This window comes from Phaenicophaeus curvirostris, chromosome 20, assembly GCF_032191515.1.
Source record: "Phaenicophaeus curvirostris isolate KB17595 chromosome 20, BPBGC_Pcur_1.0, whole genome shotgun sequence".
Lineage (NCBI taxonomy): Eukaryota > Metazoa > Chordata > Aves > Cuculiformes > Cuculidae > Phaenicophaeus > Phaenicophaeus curvirostris.
Window position 1 is genome coordinate 10,696,072 of NC_091411.1, and position 12,036 is coordinate 10,708,107.

At 49.0% G+C, this 12,036-nt stretch overlaps 1 protein-coding gene across 5 annotated transcripts in view; it reads left to right on the forward strand.

Moving 5' to 3' along the window:
• Window positions 1-12,036, forward strand: part of NACC2 (NACC family member 2) — a 47,628-nt gene that overhangs the window by 9,775 nt on the left and 25,817 nt on the right. For 3 of the 5 annotated variants that reach the window (XM_069873284.1, XM_069873289.1, XM_069873290.1), the window contains exon 1: window positions 8,546-8,624. The exons of 1 other annotated variant lie outside the window; for it this stretch is intronic. The gene's annotated coding sequence lies outside the window, so the exon portion shown is untranslated. Of the gene's footprint in view, window positions 1-8,493; window positions 8,625-12,036 lie in introns of those variants that run through there. One more of the 5 variants, XM_069873288.1, reaches the window with a different exon arrangement.

Sequence of the window (12,036 nt, forward strand, 5' to 3'; positions counted from 1 at the left end):
TGGGAAATGGAAACGGTTGCTTTATTTCCCAGTGGTTTCTTTATTCTTACCAACGATTACCCAGGAGCTGGCCTGCCTGTGCCACGATTTATTCCTGCACCTATAGGATGCAGCTTCTATAGCTCCCAGCATTCCAGACCCTGCAGGGGTGTCCTGTTCAGGGGTACAAATTCCTGCCCCAAAGCTCAAGGCTGCTTTACCACCGCCTCCTCCAGGGAGGCTTCATCTCGGTGCATCAAGGAAAGCATCAACCCTATCAGTTCTCCAGCCTGGGTAATAAATAATCTGGGAAGAGGGTCTGTGTCACAAGCCCTGGCACTTGGAATTGGTGCCCTCAACAACTTGGGGTTGTCCTGTGCAGGGACAGGAGCTGGATTTGATGATCCTTGTGAGTCCCTTCCAACTCGGGGCATTCTGTGATTCTATGAGCTGCTTGTAAGTGTTGTTTACCATGGACTAGAGATACTTGCAGCAGCTCTTTTCTTTCCACGCCTGCTTCTAGATTAGGAAGTTCTTTCAGCAGATGTTGTTTCCTAAGAACATGAGTTGATGCTTGGTGGTTAGAACGGTGTGGCAAAAAAGCTTATTTGTGCGAGGTTTTGGCTAATTGCCTTGCAAATGTTACAGAGCGTTGCAGCAAATTTCCTGGATTTCACAATTGCCACAGTTCTGGTTTAACTGGCCAGAAAGATTTTCAACAAAATTCAAAAATAAATGGAAAATCACTTGCCGTGTTGCTGCAAAAAGCGGAAAGACCTTAAATGTGGGGTGAGAAGTGTCCAGGTGGCTCAACAACTGAGACTGAAGAGATCTCAAGAGCTTTATAAAAGGGGAGATTGAGATGAGATATTGGGAAGAAATGTTTTCCTGTGAGGGTGGGGAGGCTCAGGTTGCCCGGAGAAGTCGTGGCTGCCCCATCCCTGGAGGGGTTCAAGGCCAGGTTGGATGGGGCTCGGAGCCCCTGATCCAGTGGGAGGTGTCTCTGCCCATGGCAGGGGTGGGACTGGATGGGTTTTAAGGTCTCTTCCAACCCAAACCATTCTATGAAAGACAGGTGTGCAGGAAAATAGAAACAGCACCACTTTATTTGCAAGAGCATCACTGTAAAAAGACTTTTACTGTGTCAAAAAGTGCAATGATGATGAACTGCAGTTGGCGGAGCTGAAAGGAGACCTCGAGCTCCTGGGCATCTCCACATCTTAGAGCATCCCAAGGATGGATGAAAGGATGTCATCCTTCAGCCAGTCCCACTGTCGTGGTGCCACAGAGAAAACCCATTTCTGGGCCGGAGTCCACAGGGCCGTGTGCCGGCGCAGCCGTGGGTCAGGGGCTCGCAGCCTCGGCCAGCCCCGCATCCCCGCGCTGCTGCTTAACTCGCTAATTAGATTCCATCCGAGCAGCAACATAAACCAGGAATAAATGGACTTGGCTTCATAAACTTAGCACTTATATACTTTCCCAGGCAGGAAAAAAAAACATTTGCTTTCCATGCAAAACATATAAATCTTGGAAGAGTTCCTGAAGTTGCGTGTTTAACTGTTCAGTTCTGTGCTTTTGGAGAATAGAAGTGGTTATTCCCCTGCATAATTATTTTTCCTTTTAAGAGGAAACTGAAATGTTTGCGAGGAAGACATTTTAAGCGGCTGCTGGGGATGAGCAAGAGCGAAGGGAGAGTCAGGTTTAATGATGATTGCTTTGCTTTGCTTTATCGCTGTTGGAAATGAAGAACCTTCTCCACATCCCCTCCCCGCAAGGATTATCCACAAATGCCACTTTTACCGTTGTGTTTTGGGGCTGTTTCTGCTTGTCTTCTAAGTTTTATTGAAACGTGCATCTAATTTTTAATCCTACCCAAATACAAGAGCCGTTACAGGAGTTTATTTAACGCGATGGAGTCTTTGCATAGTTAAAATTGTGGATGCTGTGTAATAACAGAGGCGCTCTCCTTCCTTCCCTACGGCCCTGGTGCAGAAGGCGCTGCAGCTGGATGCTCCTTTATTTAACCAAGAGCTGGGAAGAGGTGGAAGGGAATGAGCAGCCTTTGGTGCCGCTCACCCCTTTCCCTTTGCTGTGGTGGCAGGTGAGGGGTGCCTGTGGGAAACAGGGGGGCTGACCCCCAAAGCGGAGGTTCTGCCTCCAGGCTCTGGCACCACTCGCCCAGGATTCTTTTTTTTTTTTCTTCCATAAAATCCCTGTTTTACATAAAATCCCCAAGGAGATGCGGTGGAGGCTCACCAGCACGGCTGACATGACGCAGAGCATCCTCCTGTCCCTGTCCTGCGGGTACAGGGAGGCAGCACCTCCAGCCCTGCAGCAACACAATGTGGTTGGGGATGGGGATGCAGGTGTGTTGGGACTGTCCCACCTTGGAACAGGTCGGGATTTGGCATGGGGACAAGTGAAACGAGTTTGGTGGTCTCCGTTTTTGGTGGAGTGTCAAAACAAGGTTCCTGGGGGTTTCTCACAGCTGGGAGAAGTTGGGGTTGGTGTGTGCCAAGAAGGATTTTGCCCAGGGCAGTGGTGAGCTGGAGGAGGCTTTTCAACGTGTGGGCACTCACAAGAGATCTGGAGCACAGGTCTTATGAGGAGCAGCTGAGGGAACTGGGTTTTTTTAACCTGAAGAAAAGGAGACTGAAGCAAGACCTTATCGATGTCTACAACCACCTGGAAGGAGGTTGTAGCGAGGTGGGTGCTGGTCTCTTCTCCCAAGTAACAAGTGAGAGGACAAGAGGAAATAGCCACAAGTTGTGCCAGGCGTGCTTTAGACTGGATATTAGGGAAAATTTCTTTACTGCAAGAGTGGTGAAGCACTGTCAGAGGCTGCCCAGGGCAATGGTGGAGTCTTAGTTGCTGGAAGTGTTTCAAAGACAGGTGGATGAGGTGCTGAGGGATCTGGTTTTGTAGTGGACGATTACGGCTGGACTCGATCTCCAAGGTCTTTTCCAACCAAACGATTCTATGACTCTATATGGTTTGAAAGAAGCTGTAAAATGAAAACACACAACAGTCTCCCTGCAGAGAAAAGAAAAAAACAATAACCATCCTAAAGCTTCTCTCCATGAGCGCTTCCTGCTGCTTCGCTGTCATTAATCATCACCATTCCAGAGCCGGAGATGTTTAATTTATTTGTGTTCTCCTAACACCTTTCTGTTTCATAACAGCAATGCCCCTCCTGGTTTGGCCGGGAGGCAGCGGTGTCTGCCGCGCTCCCTGTAATCCAGGAGTGAATCAAAGCAACTTTTTACAAAACAAGATTCTCTCGCTGTTGTTGCAAAAGAGCTTTGGGGAAATCTGGTTTTTGTGGTTAAGGATCTTACTCTGATGCACAAGGAAAATTATGTGTAGCTTTTATTTGGCCCAAAGGATTCTTACAACATTATCCGTATTTCCTTTAATTTGTGGGATTTCTAGTAAATGGGCTTAAAAATAGGTCCGGGCAAGATGCCAGGGTACATATGAACTGCAAAAAGGCTTTGCAGACTGTGAGCAGTTCGCTTTCACTTCTCCCTCGGCGCAGGCTGGGGGGACGGAGTAAACACTCACCTTTCGGGGTTAAATTCAATGACGTCTCTGGAATTCTTTGGAAGCCGATATAGCAGAAAAGCTGCTTTAACTCCCGAAGAGAAGCGATGCAATATTGTTGTTGAGCTGGATGCAAGTCTGGGAAGGGAGTGGGATGAGCTCTAGCACCAGGGAGGGACCAGAGTCTGGAGGGACCTGGGGCAGGGGGACCCTCTCACGAGTCCGTGTACCTGCTTATTGATGCGATTTGGGGACCCTGGAAACTCAGTGTACAAGCAGGAGCAGAACATGGTGATGAGACATGGTTTGGGGTTTTTTTTCTGCTTTTCATTCTCAGAAGTCTCTTACAGCCTTTTGTAAAATGGGAAAAATCTAATAAGGGGAGAGGCTACATCTTGGAGCTGTGCTCCCAGACGGAGCGATTGCCGGTGCCCGGCTCCCTTTGGTGATATTTAGCTGACTCTTTCTTCAAAATCAGTCTCAGTTCAAGTGACTTAGAAATCCATTTTCCCCTGGGGACAGCCACCCACAACAGCCTTTCATTAAGACGTAGTGGGTTGATGCAGCTGGAGTCCCAGCGGAAAAGAGAAGGTGAGTGGGAAAGGATGCCGGGCAGCCTGCCTCGCTCCGCATTCCTCTGCTGGACAAGGACTTCTTGCGGCTTCCCAAAATGTGTGATTTTCATCCTAATTTTGCAGAAATTTAGTTAATTTGATTTGAATTCAATGTTCGGGCATAAATCTTTAAAGTGTTTTATTTTGAGTACTGTGGATGCTGCGTCTCGCTGTTGCGAGTAGCTTCTTGGGAGACAAAGAGGAGGAGCGAGGGAGATGGATGAAGAGGAGGAGCGGGGGAGATGGATGAAGAGGAGGAGCGGGGAAGATGGATGAAGAGGAGGAGCGGGGAAGATGGATGAAGAGGAGGAGCAGGGAAGATGGATGAGGAGGAGGAGCGAGGGAGATGGATGAGGAGGAGGAGCGAGGGAGATGGATGAGGAGGAGGAGCGAGGGAGATGGATGAGGAGGAGGAGCGGGGGAGATGGATGAAGAGGAGGAGCGAGGGAGATGTATGTGGAGGAGGAGCGGGGGAGATGGATGAAGAGGAGGAGCGGGGGAGATGGATGAAGAGGAGGAGCGGGGGAGATGGATGAAGAGGAGGAGCGGGGGAGATGGATGAGGAGGAGGAAGGTTCTGAGCTCCCTGGGAACAGCAGTAGCGTGTCGGATCAGCGTGGTGGGCACAGGGTGGCGTCATGGCTTGGGGAAGGGCAGGAGTGCATGGTCAGGGTTGGGTTAGGGCTGAAGCAGGTCCCGTGGAACCCACAGAAGGGTTCCCTCTGTGAGGAACCCACCCTGCAGGGTGGGTAGCTCACACCATGCTCCTGACACCACTCTTGAACTAAAAATGTCCGCTTTGATGGTGGTGATGGACTTCCATAAAGTCAAGAAGACTCTGATGCCCGTTGTGGAAGCTTGTTAAAGGGAAGTTATTTATGCCAGTGACAACAATGTACTAGTAATACTTTCAATGCGAGGATATCGAGTTGCTTTACAGATATTAAGACTTGTGGCACCTCTGGGAAGTGGGGAAGGTGTGGTTAATTCAGTTGGACCCGTGAGAGCACCAGGCCTCACCTCTGCCCTCCCAGGTGCCCTGGCTCCTCTCCTGTGCTGCACCAGGAACGTGCTTTTACTTAGACGTTGAGAACTTGAGAGTTGTTGTGGGAACCGATCCTCCAGGATGGTGGTGGCTGGGCTCTGAAGTCCCATGAACTGTTAACCAGCCCGCTCGCACCAGCGTGCGGTGCCGAAGCCCCGACCTCCAGCCGTCCCACTGCTGGAGATGGTTAGATTCAAGCTGATTCTTCAAATTCACCTCCTTGGCTGGAGATCAGCTTTCCCGGCTGCCCTGGAGGAAGAAGCTCCTGTTCTTTCTTCCAAGACCAAGGTGAAAGGAGCAGCGGCAGCGCGGCTTGGTGGTACCTGCAGGGCTTTGGGGGTCAGCGTGATGGGCTGGTTGCAGCCGGGGTGGCTGTTGGGCTCCATCACCAGGGCTGGAGCTTGGACGTGTCAGCTCCGCTCTTAAAACATCGTCATCCCCAGTACACCCTCCTGTGAGCCCCTTTGATTTTTGTCTTTAAAAAAGAATTGAATTTGTGCGTGGGGGTTTTTTTTGTTGTTTTTAACTGAGAGACATCAAATTTAGTATTTTCTGTGTCTTGGCTGTGTTGTGATTTACATTTGATTTTAGGCATAATTAGAAATGCAAGTAGAGCGCTTTGTGTTTTACCTCGGCTTCAACTATTTATGGCATGGTATGCAAATGAGGCAAGCTATGAATATTAAAGATTAGAGTATGTTACAAAGTATCACTGTCTTTAATGAGTTCGGTAATGGGCACAGGCTTTGCACACACTTTAATATGGAGGTGTTTTATGTTGTATGCCGGCTCTGCGGCTCTGCAGCTATCGATGCCGGGTTTGGTTACATCCCAGGAGAGCGGGGCTGTGATTTACACCCTCTCGAGCCCCGGCTCGGCTGCAGTAGGTAGGTGCGATATCCAAACGAGCCCATGACAAAGGCGGCTGTGGCTGGCGAAGGGTGTTGATGGATTATTTCACAGAGACTCTCTTCAGTTCTCGTCTAGGTCAATCCGTTTCATCTGCTGCGGCGTTGGAGATGGATCTGAGAATATGAAAGCGCTCGTCGACCTCTCAAGGTGCTTTGCAGCACTGGGAGGGAATCTTAAACGCGCTCCTGCCAAAATGGAGCTGCCTCTATCAGCACACAGCCCCCAAGAAATTAGTGTTGCTATTCCTCACCAATTAGACTTGTAGACAGAGAATGATTTTGGGGCTTATTGACACATTTGAAGGAACATCTTATCTACTGGATAGTAGAGGGTTGGGAAGCGGGGCTCCTCGGATTAACTCTTTTTTGCTGTAGGAGTCCGATTAGCAGGGGTTTATCGCTAAACCAGTGCACGGTTTTATCTCTAAACCAGCTTCAGAGTTATAAAAGAGGAAGGTATCTGGTTTTGGGCGCTGCGACGCACACAGAGATTCCATCCCCTGGTAATCTGAAGAACAAACTTGTGCTGGAGCAGTGGGGTCCCTGCGGGATGCAGCGGATGCTGCGGGAGGTGGGGGAAAACCAGCCACATAGGGAAAGCAGCGGATTTTGTGCCGAATGAGGTTTGGGGAGGGTGGGTGGTGGGGAGGGAGAATGAAGTATGCCCCAGGGAGCATGCTTTTCAGATTGAAGGTATTTAAATTACAAATTCTGATGAGGAAGATTGTCAGCAGTATTCAAAACAGTGCTTAAATTCTTTTGAAACACTGTCGAGCTGTGCTGTGGCGGTTGAAAAGTTTGGCACACAAGAACTTGGCCCAGAAGTTGCTGCTTGGTTTTTGTTTTTTTTTTTTTTTCCTTTAAAACTCAATTCATCTGTATTCAAGTATCCCACATGCTTAAGAAAAAAAAACAAACCCTCACCAAGCTTGCACTGGTTTGAGACAGACCCTTGTGTGCGAGGGGAGTGATGGATCTCTGACATTAGGGGGGTTCCCTGTTGGGTAAAGAGCATTAACAACTATTTATACTTGTGTATTTAACCAAAAAAAAGAGGGAATTTTATATTGCGTGTGGCTACTCATAAAAAACAACCAACAAGCCAAGCTGGGATTTAGAATATCCTGTGATCCGCTGGATTATTAATCCGTATGCATTAGCTATACCTATTTATTTTGATGAGTCGGTTGGTGTTGGCTGGTGTGGGGATCAGCTCAGTGTTCGCAGCATGTTAGGAGCATTGAGGAGGCTTTCTTACTTCCGACTTCTGACCCTCCTGTGCTGCGTGGGGCTTGGATCTCCGTTAAACCCTAACGTTTAAGCAACGCGTGTGCTTTAGCTTGAGCTGCGCATCAGCGGGGCTCCCCGGGGATGGTGGCTGCTCGGTTGTGGCGCAGCAGAACGAGGCTTGTGAGATGCAAGTGTTGGCTCTGAAGATGTATTTGACCATATGTGTGTGCATGTGTGTTTATATACACAATATTATGGGGTATTTATATCTAGGGGTATTTAGAGGGCACGTTGCAGCAACAGGCGCATTCAGAAGGTTTAGGCAAAATTGGTTGGATGGTTGAAAGGTTTTATGGTGAGAGGCGTGAAGTCAGGAGAGGAACGTCGGCGTTGGGTCTCCTGTCCCTTCCTCCTGCCTTGCTGCCGCGATGCTGAGGGTGGGAGCAGAGTCTGCAGGGGGGTTACCCCCCCGAGAGCTGGAGGATAAGGACTGTTTGCTGAAGTGCAAGCAATAAATGCAAGGTATGAAACCCGTGGGTCTTGTGCTTTGCCTCTTCGGCATCAGGTTGAGGTGACTGCCTCATGACACGTATTTTAGGTGTCTCAGGGTTTTTGCTCCATGACCAGAAACCCCTGTTTTGAGCCCCCCACGTACCCCCTAAGCAGTCTGGGCTTTGCTTCTGTAGCCCTGGAAGCACAGAGTTAAATTCCTGCAGTACCTAACTTCTCTGAGCTGCAAGCTTATGTTTCCATTAAGGATCAAGCTCAGATGCAATTGTAGCTTTGCTTTATAGAGTATTAAAAGTTTAATGTATAAAGCCTTCCTTCGCCAGAACTTTTTGGCAGTGTTGTTTTCCAGGGCTGAAATCCCTACAAAAACAGGAGATCCCGATCGCTGCAAGGGCTCCGCTGCCCTTGAAGGGTTAATTATATTACACTGACTATTTTTTGCTTTAAAGCAAGGAGAATAAGCTGTAGCCAAGAGTAAAAGTCATTAATTTTAAGGCAGAGATGTAAGCAAAGTTTCCTTCCCCTCTGCAGGTTGGTCAGGGTAGGCTATGCAGTAATTGAAAAGTAAAGGCAATTGAATTACAGGCTCCTGTCCAAGCGGAGCGCGATTTCTTCTGCTGCTTCTTCTTTTTTTTTTTTAACAACCTCCATTGCATCAGAACCAGGCAGTATTCCTGATGTTCTCATGTGTGTTAATGCTGACTCACAGACTAACTTGCACAAGAAAAAAACACACAGGCAGCTCCACCATACTAGGTAATGAGCTCTAGCGAGAAGCAGCGGCTGATGTTTTGTAAGCTTTTTTTAATTGACCTTTTCAGATATTTACTTTATTTTAAGGCTTTCTGCTCTGTAGAGGCACGGCGGTAGCACTGAGTCATGCATGTTATATATTGCTAGCTCGGCTGTTGTGGACGAGGAGCGAGGAGAATACAATTCAGCATGGCACTTGTCTTTTTGATGTGTTACGGATGTGAATTAATGTTTGCGATGGGATGCAGGCGGTGCACGTTTTGAGAAGGCATGAGAATGGGGTGCTGTGTGCTTTCTGGTGGACGGAACTTGAGCTTTTAGGTGATTGTAAGAAATTAAATTCTGCAGAATAATTGTCTTTTTTTTTTTTTTAAATCCCTTGTCTCTCCCTTACCCTTTCCTTTGCAGCAATCTGCAACCAAAGTAAAATGTTGCATTTTCTATTTGTGCTTCTCCTTGCTTTGAGAGCTCTTCAAACCAGGGATAGATTGGGGGGGGGAGGGGGGAAATTAAAAAAATAATGGCAATAACATGCTTTGTCTTGGCTGAATGACTGCTGGGTGGGTGACCTCGAGCAGGGTGTCGCGCCCAGGCTGCCGGTGACTCACCTTGCAGCAGGACGGAGCAGGGAGATGCTGCTGGGACTGGGTCCCCAGGGCTTGCTTCTGGGGCTGTGCTGGGGTCCCCAGGGCTTGCTCCCCAGGGCTGTGCTGGGCTCCCCAGGGCTTGCTCCCCAGGGCTGTGCTGGGCTCCCCAGGGCTTGCTCCCCAGGGCTGTGCTGGGGTCCCCAGCGAGAGCCCTCCAAGGCTGCTCCCAGAGCTGTGCCCTGGTGATTTCTCCCAGCCCCGGCTGCCTGCACCCAGCTAGGCTTCATCCTCATCATTCATTTAATTCACTTTTCCATCGTTTCCCCTGCCCAAGCCTCCGGGTCTTTACTTTCCGCGTGAACTTTCAGGGTTCTAAAGCGCCCGTGGCTCTGTGCTGCATGTCTGCTGCGTGTGCCTTCTCTCTTACTCAGGAATATTTGCAAATTCAGGTTTTCCCATATTAATAAGGCAGAAAAAATTCTCCTTTCACCCATCGCCACTGGCTGCTGCACTAAAAATAGGGGCTGTTAGTGCTGCTCGCCGCTTGCCACTTGCAGCATTTCAAAAATAAATACTTTGGGGCTGCAGAAGCGAATGCTGCAGGAGAGGAGAGGAGTCTCGGCATGACCGTCATTTGATTACCAAACTTAACCTTGTTTTCCTTCCCCTGCCAGAGACGGGCGGTTAAACTCTGCAGGCATTCTCGGCATTTCACATTCAGACCTCAATTTCTCTTCTTCCCCCCGGGTTTCTCTCCCCGAACCCCGACACGGGCAGAGGGGAGGCTTGAGGTGAGGGGGTGCAAAGACTTTTCTCTTTAGCGTCTCAGTCCCCGACACGGTGATGCGCAGCGTGGACTTGAAATGCATTTTATCTGACTTTATTTAACTCTTTATTTTCATCAAGACGTCGCAGCGGCTGCGTGCGCGGGGAATGGTCCTTTGCCACCGAGTTTTGCAGTTAGCCGTTGTGTATTTTCCTTTGGGCTTATGTAAAAAGCGTGTTTCCTTTTCATTAAAATGCAGGGGGAACCCCCAAATCTGGTAGCCCAAGCTGGGCGAGCGGCAGCCCTGGGGTGGCACGTGGCTTTGGGGAGGCTCTGCCTTGGCTGGGTGATGTCCCCCTGCCAGCCTTGAATCCAGAGATGGGATTTTCCCCCCCTCTCTCCTCATTTACTGAAGAAAGGGAGGTTTCCTTTGACCCTTTGGGGCCTTCAAGGGCAGGACTTTTCAGCTCTTTTCTTTTGAGGGGCTTTGGGTCCCGGGGAAAGCCCTCATCTGCTTTGTCTCCCACCTCCGGAGGGTCCTGCGCCTTTGTCCCTGCTGCCAGCACACCTTCCCGTGGGGAGCACAGGGCTCTGGGGGTCCTGGGAGGGACTGGGGAGCCTTGGAGTCTCTTTGTCCAAGGAAAAGGCAATCTAAATACATTATCTAATTATTTCTGATTACTCCCGGGGGAGCTCTGATGCCATCGTCTTATTCTAGGTCGATGCTTTTTTTCTTTTGTTGTTGTCGTCTCGCCCCGACCTTTCAGTCCTCGGAGCTGGAAAAATAGTTCAGAAAAGAGCAAACCTGCTTTTTCTTTCCCCAGGCATGTGAGCGCAGAAACCGAGGATTCTCCAACTCTCATGGAAGTTGTCTCCAATAACGGCTGCATTTTTAATGAACGCCTTGTGACAAAGGCTATGACTTTACAAAAATCATGCAGCCACGTACAAATTGTCCTGCTCTATCCAAGAGCTGGGAAAAAGAGGCTGCCACTGGAAAACAAAATGCTCTTTTGCTTGAACCATCACGTATTTCAAATGATTGGAGGGGGCTGGCTGGTTATAATCCGGTTTCCTCCAAGTTTTCCCATTTACTAGTCGGTGTCCGTGTGATCTATCACCTGTAGGAGGTGGCACCCCAAAGGGGACTGGATTATTTTGAGTGGTGATGCCACTGGGAGCTCCTCCTGCACCCTGGAATACAGCTCAGCTCAGGAGATGAGTCTCCAAAATACAGTTTACATATATAATTGCTAAGGTCATTTCTCCTGCAGCACAGTTCTTCCTGTGTCAAGTGGCCTGAAGCCATTTCATACCATTCAAAAGTTGCTTGGTGCTCTATCTATAAAAAATAATCATATTTAGTAGAGGAGATTTTTAAGGTAGACGTTATCGAGTGTTGCTGCATTCACTATTTAGTCACAGTCATATTTTGTTGCTGTTGTTTTTAGGGGATGCAAGGTCTGATGGTGAGCAGGTTCTCCTTGGCATTCAAGGGTGGTGAGCAGGTCTTCTTTGGTGTTGAAGGGTGGTGAGCAGGTTCTCCTTGACATTCAAGGGTGGTGAGCAGGTTCTCCTTGACATTCAAGAGTGGTGAGCAGGTTCTCCTTGGCTTTCAAGACTGCTTTCTTTTATTTCTTGGATTTTTGCGGGGGTTTGGCTTGTTGGTGGTTTTGTTATTTGGTTTGGGTTTTTTTATTTTTTCTACAGTCTGGTCACTAAAAGGCAAGGGAAAAGGAAGAAACAAAAATCCAGCAGCCCTGGGCTGTGGTTTATTGAAGTGGTTTGGACTTCTGCAGCTCCCTGGTATAGCTTTAACATTCCTTGGTGCTGTTTCTGGGCCAAGCACAGTTGGGTTTTTCACCATTTCGCCGTGGGCATGTCTCAAGGCCTTTTTTCTCCAGGAAAACCGGAGGTTTAGGCCATCACCAGGTGCCACCAGCAAGCTCAGCTGCTTTGTGACCTGTGGCTATGAATTCTGCTAGAATCAGAGAAAAGGCCACCGGGAGCCGGAGGGATGTGATTTTGGGGTGGGCTCCCTTTGGGGTGGTCAGGCCCGGCTGCAGTCCCGTGGGAGGCATTGGCCGGGAGGGATCAGC